Source organism: Heptranchias perlo, chromosome 7, assembly GCF_035084215.1.
Source record: "Heptranchias perlo isolate sHepPer1 chromosome 7, sHepPer1.hap1, whole genome shotgun sequence".
Taxonomy (NCBI): domain Eukaryota; kingdom Metazoa; phylum Chordata; class Chondrichthyes; order Hexanchiformes; family Hexanchidae; genus Heptranchias; species Heptranchias perlo.
In genome coordinates, this window is record NC_090331.1 from 77,359,575 (window position 1) to 77,375,510 (window position 15,936).

Below are 15,936 nucleotides of genomic sequence, written 5' to 3' on the forward strand. Positions count from 1 at the left end.
TGCCTGCGCCATAAAATCTGGTTAGGGAAGAGGAGGAAGCTCTTCAAGGTAAGTCAGAAACTTTCCTTGGTGGGGCAGTAAATGCTCCTCCAAGTTCCACAAGGAAAGTGTGGACCCCAGCTGCCCCGCGCTCCAGCTTTCCCACCTGCGAAACAACCTCCATCGTCCCCGCCCCTACGACTTACCACGGTGGTCTCCAAGCCCTGTGATTTTGACCTGCCCCAAATCGGCCAGCTGCCTCTTCCTGCCTGTTTCAAGCGGGCAGCTGGCCAGCGGGATACAAATGAGGCTCGGGCGTTAAAATAGCCTGGGCCTCAAACTGATGGCGTCGGGTGGGTTTGACCTTCGTCTTGCTCCTTGCCCACCCGAAACCTGCCCAAAACCTGAAACCAGTTAAAATCCTCCCACGGTATCATTTGGCTCTTCTCCCTTGTCAAACAATAATTGATTTTCCACACACTTTTCCACAAAGACAGTGACCCGTTAAAATTGGATGGGGCAGGTCACAGGGAGAGAATCTGGAAATTGCACCAAATTTTTCAACCCTTGTTTCATTCAAGGCATCTAAAGATCCTGAATCACTCAATTTCCCCAGCTTCTCCACCAGAGGGTTTCAAATAGGCTTTTGTTTCCAATATTTCTAAAGTAGCATTAATGTTAAATTAGCCAACACTTATTGGCTAGATCTTATTTCACTATCCACAACCTCTGACCCTTATTTTAGGGTTTATTATTATCCAACACTGAATAATAAAGATATAGATTTATTAAAAGTTTGAACACAACTTCACATTCAGTGAATCTGCAGCAACTTCCATGCTTCTAACCAACTTTTTTTTTATTTGTTCATGGGATGTGGGCGTCGCTGGCGAGGCCGGCATTTATTGCCCATCCCTAATTGCCCTTGAGAAGGTGGTGGTGAGCCCCTTCTTGAACCATTGCAGTCCGTGTGGTGAAGGTTCTCCCACAGTGCTGTTAGGAAGGGAGTTCCAGGATTTTGACCCAGCGACGATGAAGGAACGGCGATATATTTCCAAGTCGGGATGGTGTGTGACTTGGAGGGGAACGTGCAGGTGGTGTTGTTCCCATGAGCCTGCTGCTCTTGTCCTTCTAGGTGGTAGAGGTCGCGGGTTTGGGAGGTGCTGTCGAAGAAGCCTTGTTGAGTTGCTGCAGTGCATCCTGTGGATGGTACACACTGCAGCCACGATGCGCCGGTGATAAAGGAAGTGAATGTTCAGGGTGGTGGATGGGGTGCCAATCAAGCGGGCTGCTTTGTCCTGGATGGTGTCGAGCTTCTTGAGTGTTGTTGGAGCTGCACTGTACCAGAAAGAAAAACTTGCATTTATATAGCACTTTAATACATCTCTCTAACATCTCAACATACAACTTATATTAAGTGCAGTCACTGTTGTTACGTAGGCAAACATGGCAGCCAGTCTGCATTCAGCATGAACCCATAAACAATTAGGCGAATGAACAGCTACCCTGTTTTTGTTGAGAGTAAAAGAATATTGGCCAGGTCACCAGCGAACTCCCTGCTCTCATTTGAATATTGCCATGGGATCTTTACTGTCCAGTTGGACCATTGGAACAGGTAGATAGGGTGTCAGTGTAACGTCTCATTAAAAAGGCTATTTTCTAGCTGGTCCTGAATAATTGCTGCAGATTAATGGAACGTCTTTAAATGATCATCTTCAAAATGATGTTAATACAGCATCTGTAAATGCTTATGCTGTGTCATGACACCTTATTATGACCCTAATATTTTAAAAATTCAAGACTCCTTGGCGAAAATCAGGAAGTGCAACTAATGTGGCTATAATGCTACGCAAACCGATAGAGATCCTCATGATTAGATTTGATTTGAAATCATTTGATGTTGAAAGAGCTTATAGAGATCTGAGACAGCAAAAGTTAATGAGGATGAGGGGGAGAATCTTGATTGGTCCTCAGGGAGAACAATAATACCCTTAGGCCTTGTCACCCATGAGCCAATTACTTAGCAGCTTTATCATTGCATGACAAAAGACTTTTTGTTCATAGTTATTAAAATAAGGCATTAAGGGAGGTTGTAGACTTTGTTTATTCAGGCATGATAGCCATCTATTGTGGTGCTTCAAATCCCTGTTGTGATGTATAATGCACACTATATACAAGGCGGCCTTCGAGACACACGACAACGCAAAATCGTCGAGCAGAAGTTGATAGCCAAGTTCCGCACCCATGAGGACGGCCTCAACCGGGATCTTGGGTTCATGTCACGCTACACGTAACCCCACCAGCGAAAAGGGGAAAAAAATTATGTTTTTTAATATTCTCTCTCTCTCTCTCTCTCTGCCATTTTGGGTTTCTTTCTGTCTGTCTGTGTAATTGACACAATGTATATCCAGTGTACTGGGACGTGCTGTTCTCCGTGACTGGCCTGTTTGAATAACAACGACACCTTTTGATTGGTGTGATGCTGTCCCAGCATAGTATAAGATATGCGATTTGAGAACCTTTTCACTCATTCATCTGACGAAGGGGATAATCTCCGAAAGCTTGTGATTTTAAAATACATTTGTTGGACTATAACCTGGTGTTGTAAGATTCCTTACACTATATACTGAAGGAGTCAGCTGGAGATACTCAAAATGCTAACCAGTTAAAGCAAAATGAATCCTATTTGAGAGAGCGCTGGGACTGTTTGTCAGCTTCATTTCTCCCCGCCGCCCCCCGCCGGGAAGTACTAACTCTTGCTGATGCATCGTTCCACAGGTGTACCAAGTCTCTGATACCTAGCCCTAGTGGCCATACTTCATACATGAGCCTAGACAGGTAGTATTGACGAGCCAGTTGATTGCTGGAGACAACACAGCCATGCCCAGTGCATCTTTTTACAAAACATCTCGCCCCAATTTTAACTCGGGACGGGAGTCAAGCGGGTGGGGGCCAAGGCGGGTGGCAAACTATCTTGAACTTGGCAGCGGAGGTTTTGGGAAATTTTAACTGCCAGGCCTCATCTGCATCGCCTCAGTCAGCACTCCTGATCTTCCTGGCCCCACATGGAAAGTCTTTTTTTGGGCCTCTTCTGGCCCCGACTCCTCTTTCTGCTAGTTTGGCCTGGCAGGAAAGCCACAACGGCTACCTCACTCAAATCTCTGGTTAAAATAGCAGTCAGGCCCCAATGATGTCATCAGAGCCTGATCTGCATATTTAAAGATGGACTCCGCCAGTTGATGGAGGGTATCGCTCCCGCCTGCCCAAAAGAACACGTTAAAATCATAACCTGTGGGATCGGTGTGGATGGTCAGCGGGTGAGTTCCACGAGCGATTTCTGCTGAGCGGGTAGAGTTAACACCAATCTTTTTGGGTTTTTTTTTTGGCAGGGCTATTCTTCTAAAAAAAAGAATGTGTTCATTTTTTATGGAGAATGTAAACCAAATTGCAGAAGAAAATGTTACCTGCTCAAAAACACATCATCACATTAGCTGTATCTGATGTAGCAGTCATTATCTATACGGTGGGAAAGGGTTAATGGGAAGGATGGCATACACTGTTAGTGTTGCCAGCTGGTGAATTAATGCTGGCTCCCTGGCAATAATGTAATTGAATTCTGTAACGAACCACTCCCAAACCATCTGCCAGACCATAGATAGTTTGGAAGTCACATTAGGCGTACGGTCCCTTTGGGGATAAACTTCACTTTCTACACAAATTTTTTATTTTAAATGGGAAGGGAAGTCAAATATTGGAAATGAACAAACATTGAAAAAACCGCTGAATGCAAATAATTGAATTAAATAGAATGGATCTCATTGGTTCGGAAACGCAAATGTCGTTTTTGGTGTTAGCAGAATTAAGGTAAAGGTCAGAGAAGTAAATAATGGCCTTTAACTGCCAGGTCACAGGTCATGGACCAGAAGGAGTTGAATGAAATGACAAACAGATCAGTGGCAACAATAAGGAGATGTCCTCTACCAGTGATCCAAATAGGGCACCTCAGAGGTAAGGCATTGGAATTCAGGCCAGCAGCCTAGCTTGGAGGCTACACAGCCCTGGAAGGCAAGGAGCCTTCTCTGGCAAAAAATAGGAACTTAGGGGTAAGAAAGGCAAAGCTTAATAACATTGTGGAATGGATATGTGGGGAAGGCCACTGAAGCTGACTGTCGAAATGGATTCACGAGACAAGTAGGTTTCAAGAGAGTGTAAACCAGCTGCATTGTGGCCCTCACTACCTTGCGCACATGCAGACTGATCCTAGCAATTTGGCCAATGCACGAGTGCAACGCACTGGTGAAATGATGCGTCAACTAGGAATCATCGTGCAGATATGTGATGGTGTCATGGCATTGCGTCATGGTGTCACTGCTCGTAAACGTGCTGCTGGTACAGGAACAGGGCGTTCACTTGTCTCAAAAAGATTGCCGGAGATCAGCAAGCTAAAATTGGGTCTTCTGGCTCCGTTTAGTTTTCAGCTGCTACCGACTGTGCAAGCTTCAGGACACCACCATGAGGACATAACCATAGAGTGAGAAGAAGTGTAGAGTTTACACAGAAGACCACGTAATGCAGGTGCAAAGAATGGAATAAATTAGTTACGATCACTGCCTTTGCTTTAGTCCCTCTTTTACTTGTATTTCTGATTAGGCATAGGGTAACAGTAAATATATACATAATCAGAATGCCGGTGCAGCAAAAGGAGACAGGTGGGCCGATGGTTCATTGTATCCTGTAATTATAATGCATGTTCCCTGTGGGTGATTGGTTCTTAAGATAATGTGACATGGCATGGGAGATTCCCTTAATCGACATAAATGCCAATCAAATACTCTTGAACCTTCTGTTCCTTCTGCTCGTCATTTAAAACGATGATGCCAACCACCATAAGAAAAGCCTCAGTGCTGCTGTGCTTGGCAAACCTTGCGTGCATTTGGTGCCAGCTCTGAACAGGACTTACAGGCAGCAAGAAACAGGCCTCTTAATAGCGTGGAAATTGTAACACAGCCCAGAAATTGCATTACTCTCCCCCAACAACATAAATGACATACAATCTACAGAACAGAAACAAGCCATTCGGCTGAACTGGTCTATGCCGGTGTTTATACTCCACACGGGCTTCCTCCCACTCTTATTACCTCTTCCCAACCTGCCCCCATGTCATACTATTTGTTTCTCCCTCATGTGTGCATCAAGCTTCCACTTAAATGTGTCAGTGTGATCTGCTTCAACCACTCCATGTGGCAGTGAGTTCCACATCCTCACCTTTCTGTGTAGAGAGAACATTAGCAATCTATTTCACACACTGGAAACGTAGCCCTAATGGATGGACATGTTGGCCTGTGGAGCACGGCTGTTTCAGGAAGTTGTTCTATAGTTGGAAAAATTTCTGACACACCGGGATTGATTTTAATTCCCCTTGTGAGCGAAAACCGAGCGAGGGAGGTGTGGAGGGGGGAAAGTTAAAATGGAGCAATGGACTTAACCACTCTGTTCCCACCCTGATCTGATTTATAATTGCAGGCAGCAAGGACGCCCGCTGGAAGCCATTGGGGTCCTTTGTTAAGTATGCAGATCGGGCTCCCATGACTGCTATTTTTACCTGAGGCCTGAGCGGGAGAGCAGCGGTGGCTTCCCAGCTAGTCCAAAACTGCTTAAAGAGGCCCAGTAAAGTAAGTCTTTTCAATTTATTTGAAGTTTCCTTGTAGGCCAGGAGGAGCAAGAATGCTCCTCTGGGACCCACAAGATAACCTTGGGCCTTCCTAGCCAGGGGCCTTCTCCCCCACCCCTGACCACAATCCCCCTGCCGATCCACTTACCTTGTACTGGGGACTGTTCCCGTGGGTCCCCGGCAACAGACTTCCAGCTGCCCAATTTTAATGGTCCGGCATCCACTTCCCACTGACTTCACCGACCTTTTGGCCGGGAAGTCGGCAAGCAGCATGCTAAGGAGGCCCAACCTTTAAAATCAGCCGCGCCTCCATGTTACCGCTCCCGGATGGGCCAACCGATCGCTAGGCCGCCTTCCCGTCCAGGAGTAATAATTGACCTCATTGAATCTTGCCCTCAAAACCATTCAACAGTGATGAACATTTAGAGATTCCTGGATTTTACCTTGGGAGGAGGATTTGGAAAAGCTGGGTTTAGGGCTTGGGTTTCACATTGGTATTTTACTTCACCTCAACGCCAGTGAAACATGATTGGTCTTCCAAGACCTTCTACCACAGGCCAACATCCTTTAAGTTGGCGTCTATTCCTTCACCAAGGACAATGTAGATGAAATACTTCATTAATTCAGTGCAAAATAATAAGTAAATAGGTAGTGGAGACTGTGGAACTGTGTAGGAAGGAAATTATTTTCATTACAAAAGGGTAAGAGCAGATTCTTTTTGAAATCTGTTAAATAATTGTCAATCGAGGCACTAGATGCCCTGCGACATCTTCAATGAATATCCAGCTTCAAAGGTAGCTAAGGTGGAAACAGAATTTTCACTGTTATTTTGTAATGTTAACTCTCAGGGTCTAAAATGAGGACTGCAAGGTACTCTAGGTATTATGGTCAGCAATTTGTGGATTGCAAGTCAGATATTTCCTTCAAAAATAACCAGTTTACACTTTGCCATATCCCACGTGGCAGTAGCTGCAACCATTTCAATGGTACCTTTACCAAAGAACTTTATTTCTCCCTCCTTTTTCTGCCAATTTTCTTCTGAACCCCCTCCCCTTCTCTTCTCACCTTCATTGCCTCAACCTTCCCTATTTCTGTAACCTCCTCCAGTCCCACAGGCCTCGTCCTGAATTCTCCATTCCCATGACTTTGGCCTTTTGTGCGTCCCCCTCATCCCTTGGCCCCACCATTGGCAGCCATACCTTCAGCCGCACTCTGGAATTCCCTGCCACTCCACCTCCCTCATTATAGCCGACCTCTTTGACAAAACTTTTGGTCATCCCTTCTGATATCTCCTTCTTTGGCTTGGCATTGAATCATTTGTGATTACGCCTCTGTGAAGTGCCTTGAGACTTTTTCTGCGTTAATGGTGCTATATAAATGTAAGTTGTTGTTACCAATATCGACTCCTTGCTGGGTACAGATAACAGGTGGCAGATACCCTCCAGCAGCTGGCCCGAGTGGCCATTCTGCATGTGGAAGCCGAGACAGTGAGTGTCAGCAGGCTATTCTACTGTGGGAGAAGTCACAGCCAACCTGATCATCTTCCAACCGAAGTCCACACAGACATTTTCCAGCAGAGGTCACCGGATAGGAATTAGGAGCAGGAACGCTAGCTGATTTTCACCATCTAACCCATGGATTCTGAGGCCAATTATAATCCACCTACTGACGCCTCAGCTGAAATCAGTTAACTCAGGATCGAACCTGGGCCTGTCCTAGTCTGTGAGGCTCAGCTAATCACTCCAAAAACTTCAAGCAGTGAAGTCTGTCTCCTGCGATGAGTCAGTGGATAAGTCCACCACTTGATATATTGGGCCATATCGGCCAAGAAGAAGCCCAGTTTGATCCCCAGTCTTTGCTGAGTTTGCTGATGTTTGCAGGCATGTTAGAGTTGGCATCGGTGTCTCAGTTAGGATGGTCAAAATTCAGCCTTTGCTTTCTACCTTTAACACTCTTCACATTACCAAGTTTGGATGGAGTGATGGGCAAAGTTAGATAAAACAAAAGAACAGCAGGTTATATCAGTCAATACACCTGGAAAAGTGAGGGATTTCACTTTTGGCACACAGGATGCACTGCAGCAACTCGCCAAGGCTTCTTCGACAGCACCTCCCAAACCCGCGACCTCTACCACCTAGAAGGACAAGAGCAGCAGGCGCATGGGAACAACACCACCTGCACGTTCCCCTCCAAGTCACACACCATCCCGACTTGGAAATATATCACCGTTCCTTCATCGTCGCTGGGTCAAAATCCTGGAACTCCCTTCCTAACAGCACTGTGGGAGAACCGTCACCACACGGACTGCAGCGGTTCAAGAAGGCGGCTCACCACCACCTTCTCGAGGGCAATTAGGGATGGGCAATAAATGCCGGCCTTGCCAGCGACGCCCACATCCCGTGAACGAATAAAAAAAAAAATCTGGGGAGCCAGGAAGAGAGCGGCACGGCTTTTAATGGCCGGGAAACCCTGAAATACGGGAAACGCGGAGATCCTGCCAAATTTAACAGGGGGAGATCGCGGGGGGTGGAAGAGATCGTGGGTGGGGTGAAGTGATCGCGGGGGGGCCAAGAGATCTTGGGGGGGGGCGAAGAGATCGCGGGGGAGAGAGATCGTGGGGAGAGGAGATCGCGGGGGGATGAGATCGCGAAGGAAGAAATCGTGTGGGGAGAGATTGCGGGGGAAGAGATCGCAGGGGAAGAGATCGCGGGGGAGGAGATCGCGGGGGAAGGAGATCGCGGGGGAAGGAGATCGCGGGGGAAGGAGATCGCGGGGGAAGAGATCGCGGGGGAAGGAGATCGCGGGGGAAGAGATCGCGGGGGAAGAGATCACGGGGAGAGATCGCGGGGGAAGAAGATCGCGGGGGAAGAGATCGCGGGGGAAGGAGATCGCGGGGGAAGAGATCGCGGGGGAAGAGATCACGGGGAGAGATCGCGGGGGAAGAAGATCGCGGGGGAAGAGATCGCTGGGGAGGAGATCGCGGGGTAAGGAGATCGCGGGGTAAGGAGATCGCGGGGGAAGAGATCGCGGGGGAAGAGATCGCGGGGGAAGGAGATCGCGGGGGAAGGCGATCGCGGGGGGAGAGGTCGCGGGGGAAGAGGTCGCGGGGGAAGAGATCGCGGGGGAAGAGATCACGGGGAGAGATGGCGGGGGAAGGAGATCGCGGGGGAAGGAGATCGCGGGGGAAGAGATCGCGGGGGAAGAAGATCGCGGGGGAAGAGATCGTGGGGGAAGAGATCGCGGGGGAAGAGATCACGGGGAGAGATCGCAGGGGAAGAGATCGCGGGGGAAGGAGATCGCGGGGGAAGGAGATCGCGGGGGAAGGAGATCGCGGGGGAAGAGATCGCGGGGGAGAGATCGCGGGGGGAGAGATCACGGGGGGAGAGATGGCGGGGGAAGGAGATCGCGGGGGAAGAGATCGCGGGGGAGAGATCGCGGGGGAAGAGATCGCGGGGAGAGATCGCGGGGGAAGAGATCACGGGGAGAGATCGCGGGGGAAGGAGATCGCGGGGGAAGAGATCACGGGGAGAGATCGCGGGGGAAGGAGATCGCGGGGGAAGAGATCACGGGGAGAGATCGCGGGGGAAGGCGATCGCGGGGGGAGAGGTCGCGGGGGAAGAGGTCGCGGGGGAAGAGATCATGGGGAGAGATGGCGGGGGAAGGAGATCGCGGGGGAAGGAGATCGCGGGGGAAGGAGATCGCGGGGGAAGAGATCGCGGGGGAAGGAGATCGCGGGGGAAGAGATCGCGGGGGAAGAAGATCGCGGGGGAAGAGATCGCGGGGGAAGAAGATCGCGGGGGAAGAGATCGCGGGGGAGAGATCGCGGGGGAAGGAGATCGCGGGGGAAGGAGATCGCGGGGGAAGGAGATCGCGGGGGAAGAGATCGCGGGGGAAGGAGATCGCGGGGGAAGGAGATCGCGGGGGAAGAGATCGCGGGGGAAGGAGATCGCGGGGGAAGAGATCACGGGGGAAGGAGATCGCGGGGGAAGAGATCACGGGGAGAGATCGCGGGGGAAGAGATCACGGGGAGAGATCGCGGAGGAAGAGATCGCGGGGGAAGAGATCACGGGGAGAGATCGCGGGGGAAGAGATCACGGGGAGAGATCGCGGAGGAAGAGATCGCGGGGGAAGAGATCGCGGGGGAAGTGATCACGGGGAGAGATCGCGGGGGAAGGAGATCGCGAGGAAGAGATCGCGGGGGAAGAGATCACGGGGAGAGATCGCGGGGGAAGTAGATCGCGGGGGAGAGATCGCGGGGGAAGAGATCGCGGGGGGAGAGATCGCGGGGGAGAGATCGCGGGGGAGAGATCGCGGGGGGAGAGATCACGGGGGGAGAGATCACGGTGGAAGAGATCGCAAGGGAAGAGATCGCGGGGGGAGAGATCGCGGGGGGAGAGATCGTGGGGGAGAGATCGCGGGGGAGGAGATCGCGGTGGAGGAGATCGCGGGGGGAGAGATCGCGAGGGGAGAGATCGCGGGGGAAGGGATCGCGGGGGAAGAGATCGCGGGGGAAGAGATCGCAGGCGGGCGATCGCGGGGGAGAAGATCGCGGGGGGAGATCGCGGGGGAGGAGATCGCGGGGGAAGAGATCGCGGGGGGAGAGATCACGGGGGGAGAGATCACGGTGGAAGAGATCGCAAGGGAAGAGATCGCGGGGGGAGAGATCGCGGGGGGAGAGATCGTGGGGGAGAGATCGCGGGGGAGGAGATCGCGGTGGAGGAGATCGCGGGGGGAGAGATCGCGAGGGGAGAGATCGCGAGGAGAGGAGATTGCGGAGGAAGAAATCGCTTGGGGAGAGATTGCGGGGGAAGAGATCACGGGGAGAGATCGCGGGGGAACGAGATCGCGGGGGAGAGATCACGGGGGAAGGAGATCGCGGGGAAAGAGATCGCGGGGGAAGAGATCACCGGGAGAGATCGCGGGGGCAGGAGATCGCGGGGGAGAGATCGCGGGGGATGGAGATCGCGGGGGAAGAGATCGCGGGGGAAGAGATTGCGGGGGAAGAGATCACGGGGAGAGATTGCGGGGGAAGAGATCGCGGGGAAGAGATCGCGGGGGGAGAGATCGCGAGGAGAGGAGATTGCGGAGGAAGAAATCGCGTGGGGAGAGATCGCGGGGGAAGAGATCGCGGGGGAAGTGATCACGGGGAGAGATCGCGGGGAAGGAGATCGCGGGGGAGAGATCGCGGGGGAAGAGATCACGGGGAGAGATCGCGGGGGAAGAGATCACGGGGAGAGATCGCGGGGGAAGGAGATCGTGGGGGAAGAGATCACGGGGGAAGAGATCACAAGGGAAGAGATCGCGGGGGGAGATCGCGGCGGAAGAGATCGCGGGGGAAGAGATCGCGGGGGAGAGATCGCGGGGGAAGAGATCACGGGGGAAGAGATCACAAGGGAAGAGATCGCGGGGGGAGAGATCGCGGGGGGTGAGATCGTGGGGGAGAGATCGCGGGGGAGGAGATCGCGGTGGAGGAGATCGCGGGGGGAGAGAACGCGAGGAGAGGAGATTGCGGAGGAAGAAATCGCTTGGGGAGAGATTGCGGGGGAAGAGATCACGGGGAGAGATCGCGGGGGAAGGAGTTCACGGGGGAGAGATCGCGGGGGAAGAGATCACGGGGAGAGATTGCGGGCGGGCGATCGCGGGGGAGAAGATCGCGGGGGGAGATCGCGGGGGAAGAGATCGCGGGGAGAGATCGCGGGGGAAGGAGATCGGGGGGGAAGAGATCGCGGGGGAAGAGATCACGGGGAGAGATCGCGGGGGAATTGATCGCGGGGAGAGATCGCGGGGAAAGGGATCGCGGGGGAAGAGATCGCGGGGGAAGAGATTGCAGGCGGGCGATCGCGGGGGAGAAGATCACGGGGGGAGATCGCGGGGGAAGAGATCGCGGGGGAAGAGATCGCGGGGGAAGAGATCGCGGGGGAAGGGATCGCGGGGGAAGGGATCGCGGGGGAAGAGATCGCAGGCGGGCGATCGCAGGGGAGAAGATCGCGGGGGGGAGATCGCGGGGGAAGAGATCGCGGGAGGAGAGATCACCGGGGAAGAGATCGCAAGGGAAGAGATCGCGGGGTAGAGATCGCGGGGGGAGAGATCGTGGGGGAGAGATCGCGGGGGAAGAGATCACGGGGGAGGAGATTGCGGTGGAGGAGATCGCGGGGGGAGAGATCGCGAGGAGAGGAGATTGCGGAGGAAGAAATCGGGTGGGGAGAGATTGCGGGGGAAGAGATCGCGGGGGAAGAGATCGCGGGGGAGAGATCGCGGGGGAAGGAGATCGCCGGGGAAGAGATCGCTGGGGAAGAGATCACGGGGAGAGATCGCGGGGGAAGAGATCACCGGGAGAGATCGCGGGGGAAGGAGATGGCGGGGGAGAGATCGCGGGGGAAGGAGATCGCGGGGGAAGAGATCGTGGGTGAAGAGATCACGGGGAGAGATTGCGGGCGGGCGATCGCGGGGGAGAAGATCGCGGGGGGGAGATCGCGGGGGAGGAGATCGCGGGGGAAGAGATCGCAAGGGAAGAGATCGTGGGGGGAGAGATCGCGGGGGAGAGATCGCGGAGGAAGAGATCGCGGGGGAGAGATCGCGGGGGAGAGATCGCGGGGGAGGAGATCGTGGGGGGAGAGATCGTGGGGGAAGAGATCGCGTGGGGAGAGATCGCAGAGGGGAAGAGATCGCGGAGGGGAAGAGATCGCGGAGGGGAAGAGATCGCGGAGGGGAAGAGATCGCGGGGGGGAAGAGATCGCGGGGGCGAAGATATCGCGGGTGGGAAGAGATCGCGGAGGACGAGATCGCGAGGAGTGATCGCGGGGAAGAGATCGCGGGGAAGAGATCGCGGGGAAGAGATCGCGGGGAAGAGATCGTGGAGGGAGAGATCGTGAGGAGCGATCGTGGGGAAGAGATCGCGGGGGGGAAGAGATCACGGGGGGGAAGAGATCACGGAGGAAGAGATCGCGGGGAAGAGATCGCGGGGGGGAAGAGATCACGGGGGGGAAGAGATCACGGAGGAAGAGATCGCGGAGGAAGAGATCACGTGGAGGGAGAGATCGTGGAGGGAGAGATCGTGAGGAGCGATCGTGGGGAAGAGATCGCGGGGGGGAAGAGATCGCGGGGAAGAGATCGTGGAGGGAGAGATCGTGAGGAGCGATCGTGGGGAAGAGATCGCGGGGGGGAAGAGATCGCGGGGGGGAAGAGATCACGGAGGAAGAGATCGCGGGGAAGAGATCGCGGGGAAGAGATCGCGGGGAAGAGATCGTGGAGGGAGAGATCGTGAGGAGCGATCGTGGGGAAGAGATCGCGGGGGGGAAGAGATCGCGGGGGGGAAGAGATCACGGAGGAAGAGATCGCGGAGGAAGAGATCACGTGGAGGGGGGAGAGATTGCGAGAGGAAGGCAGATCACAGCAGGTTAGTTTGAGGGGCCGGGGGGAAGCAGTCCTGCCTCCTTCTGGGTCACAAGCAGTGCTGGAAAAGCACTTACCTGCTGGATCTGACAGTTCTCGCCTCCATGTTTTCCGAGCAAAGGGAAACCTGGCCCACAGCCGTTAAATCCAAATGGCTGATAAAATCTGAGGCCGCAGCCTCATTAACATATTTAAATTACTGACACACCTCTCGAGAGCAGGTTACTCGCCCCCGTCCCAACCCGCCCAGTTAAACTAGAAGTAGCACATCCATGGCGGATTAGGGTCGGGTTTCACATTTTTAAGAATTTAACCTCCCACCACCACCCCCCCACAAACCTCTTCCGCCTGACCTGGGGGGGGAGGGGTTAAAATCCAGCCCATCCCTGTGTCTGCACTGAGCATTTCCAGGGTCAGAATTATCTTCCTTCTACACTATGTAATAAAGCACTTCCTGGTCAAGTACAACACAATTGTAAACAATTTTACAACACCAAGTTATAGTCCAGTTTTCCACATCGTTCACCTGAGGAAGGAGGTAGCCTCCGAAAGCTTGTGAATTTAAAATAAAATAAAATAAAATTGCTGGACTATAACTTGGTGTTGTAAAATTGTTTACAATTGTCAACCCCAGTCCATCACCGGCATCTCCACATCACAAGTACAACACAGCCAGACATAAAATAAAGTTCCCTCAACCTCAATCTCAGAAGAGCACTCCGACTGCACCAATTTGACATCTCCATTTCCCACACCGATCATCATTGTGGCCTCTCGGATTGCAAATGCCAGCTTCGTTCAGATGCTCAGTTAATAGCACTCTTGACTCTGAGTCAGCTGCTTGTAATCTAAGCCCTAATATGGATCTGAGCGCATAATCTCGGCTGAGACTTCAGTGCAGTATTTAGGGAGTGCTCCATTGTGGCATTAAACTGAAGCCCCGTCTGCCTGTTCAAGTGAAAATAAAAAAAATCCATGGCACTATTTGAAAAACGGGAGATGTCCTGGCTAAAATTCCTCCTTCAACCAAAAGCATTAATAACAGATTATCTGATCATTTGTCCGTTGATTTGCTGCTTGTGGAACATTGCCGTGCACAATCTAACTGCTGAATTTGCCCACGTAACAACAGTGACTGCACTTCAAACATAGTCCACTGGTTTGAGATGTCCTGAGGGTATGACAGGGTGCTACATAAATTCAACTGGAACCAAGTGGATAGTTTTCTGCAGTGAACTCATACTACTTTAAGTGGATTGCCATTGTATATATCTCAGAACTATTGGGGCCTTACAGCGAGCAGGAAGAGTAGATTGTCACTCCATCCCTCTGGACTGGATTCAACCTCAGGTTCCAGGTGAACAGAGAGCATTGGCAGCCATTGGATCACCCAGACCTTACGCGGTGCAGAGTGAGTATAATATCATGGACTGTACAGAATAACTACTTGGAACGTTACTTTAATTGGCCTACAGAAAATATCCTTTAAGGTGTGATGTTATTTCAAATTTTATGCAGATTGCAATCTAATTTCATTGAAAAGCCACATAACAGTAGAATTATCACTCATCGTGTCTTCATCTACACTGGATCCAATCTACAAAGGAATATGGTGCATCATTAAAACCATCTTTTTAAATCTCTCCATCCAATTAATTTTAATTAATTTTAGCATATTGTTTAAGAGACTGTATTACAAAGACCCAACAGATGTGATTTACATCTCATTTGTTCTCATGGTTATAGGTCACTCATGACTTAATTGGTTGATAGCAGATCAGGTCACTCACAGGATATAAATCCTATCTGTGGGTAATTCTAATGTGTTATGTTTATATACTGTATTAATACACTGTGATAAACCAGAATATACTGGACAAAGACACTTATTAATAGCATTTACAAGTGTGCTTTTTGAGTTTGCGGCTTAGCTTGTTTGAAGTTGGAGAGCAGAACAGAGCCATTGATTGATTTAAAAACACAAATGGACAAAGCCTTATGTTGAGCCTAAGCAGCTATCTGGGAACTGAATTAAATCTATCCCAAATTACATTTGTGAGCAGGATCTGAACCGAGTCGGAGAGATGAAGGGACAGTGTTCTGGTGCTCTATGCCACCCAGTCTTTGTGATTCTGATTAACTTCTGGAGATATATAGTATATTCTAAAATCTCAATAACTTGAAATGAGACCAGAGTTCAGACTGTCTCTCTACCCTATCCATTGACAAGGCCACTTGATTTCACCTCCAGGCCGACTTCATCCCCTTTAACTGAAACCTTTATCCCTGCTTTTGCTACCTCTAGGCTTGTGTCCTCCTTGCTGTCCTCCCATCCTGCACCCTCCATAAATTTCTACTTGTTCAAAACTCAGCCACCTGTGCCCTGTCCCACGCTAAGTCCCACTCACCCGCCACATCCATCCTCACTGACCTACACTGGTTCCCAGTCTCACAACGTATTAAATATAAAATCTTCACCTTCGGTATCAAGTCCGTAGCCTCATTCCATCATATCTCTGCAATATCCTCCAGCCTGGTGACCTCTCTTGCACTCTTCGCTCCTCCAACTCTTGTCTTTTGTCTAATCCCCATTGCTCGCAGACCTTCAGCCAGAGGTCTTGGCCCTATGCTCTGCAACCCCTCTATCTTGCCACATCTTTTTCTACCTTTAAAATCCTTCCTAAAACCCATCTTTTCGACCAACCCTTCCGAACTCTTTGATCCATGGCTGCTCAGTGTCCATTCCTTTACTCCTTTTACAAATATTTTTCTTCTCCCCCCACTCTCCATATAAAGTGCCTTGGGATGTTTAATACTTTAAAGATATTATATAAATGCAAGTTGTTGTTGTTATGTATCAACAGCATTGGTTGCTATGGTGACCTGGAGGCACC